This window comes from Propithecus coquereli, unplaced genomic scaffold, assembly GCF_000956105.1.
Source record: "Propithecus coquereli isolate 6110/MARCELLA unplaced genomic scaffold, Pcoq_1.0 Scaffold173, whole genome shotgun sequence".
Lineage (NCBI taxonomy): Eukaryota > Metazoa > Chordata > Mammalia > Primates > Indriidae > Propithecus > Propithecus coquereli.
In genome coordinates this window covers 3,483,740-3,485,156 of record NW_012141969.1, presented here as the reverse complement: position 1 = coordinate 3,485,156, position 1,417 = coordinate 3,483,740, and positions in this window count along the sequence as shown.

The window sequence follows — 1,417 nt, the reverse complement described above, 5'->3', positions numbered from 1 at the left end:
ATTATATAATCTGAATCTTTTAAAATTTGTTGAAACTCAGTTATGGCCCAGAATATGGTCTATCTTGATAGACGTACCATGTGTACTTGAGAAGAATGAGCTTCCAAAAAACATATTTTAAAGTGTCTGTCTCTTGAGTATTATAATTTCTATTCTTCTTCTTTCTCTTCCTGATGATAACAAGTAATCACTGGTTGCCTGCAGAGAGGAGAACCGTGTGGCTTTTGAACTTTTGAACCATGTGAATATATTACCTATTCAGAAAATTATTTGTGCTTTTATAAATATTTTTTAAATGACAATTGAATCATCATAGTGGCTAAACACATAAAAAATATCTACACACTCATGAAAGAGTACTATTACCAGACCAGAAATTGTGAAGAGTTCTTGGAGGATGGGAAAAGCAGATACTGTCAGTTTGCTTAATTCTGAAAAACTGAAACACCTGCAACAGAAAATGGAAGCCCCTTCCAGGAAATTTTAAGAACTGAGTCAACAAAATCGAAGCACTGCACAAAGGCTTCAGTCAACTGAGAGATTAAACAGTTGCTCTCTGAGAACAGATCTGTTGGCCCCTGCCCTGATCTGACCCTCCCCTGACCAACCTCCACCCTGCTTGCACTCAGCATTAAACACCACTGGCATTTGACAGTCTTCTATCCCCAAAACGACACTCCAAAGCCAGTGAATTACATGGCCAGGAAAAGTACCCACATTAGAGCAGGGTTTGAGGCAACTGCAGGACTGCACAGCAGAAGGGAAATAACGTGAAAACATACATCTGCCTAGAAGACAGATCTACTGAAGGCTTCCAATGCCAGAGAAATGCTGTGTCTTTGACATTTGGGATAGATCCTATCCTACCTGAAGGCTCCAAACCATTATCCCCAAAGGATAAGATCATTCCCTAGTTGACACACTCCACCCTCCCATTCATAGGAGAAGCCTATTAAGGAAAGGACATCATAGCTGTGAATCAAATCCGTGCTAATCACCCAGTAACCGAAGGCATCCTTGATTTCCAAGCACGAATGGACAAAGGCTTGCCAGATATTTGAGGAAAGTGAAGAGGAGGTCATGAGGAACAAATAGAACTAATTCCTCAGGTGGGAAAAAAACCTGTAACACAGGAAACAGAAGAGAACTACCAAAAATTACAAATTCGTATTCTTAGAATATTAAGGAAGATTATAGGCTTATAAAAAGAGAACAGGCTCTTACAGAGGGGACCAATTAGAGGATAAGAGGAAGTCTTTGGACACCAGAAAATATTATTATTGCAAAATTAAAAATTCAACAGAGGCCAGACAGTGCTGAGTCACCGAGGTTGCACACGGAACTCTACACCCCCTCTCCCCACCGGCTCCAACGGCCCCCAGGGCCCACTTCCGCTCCCGGGCAGACTCCAACGGTC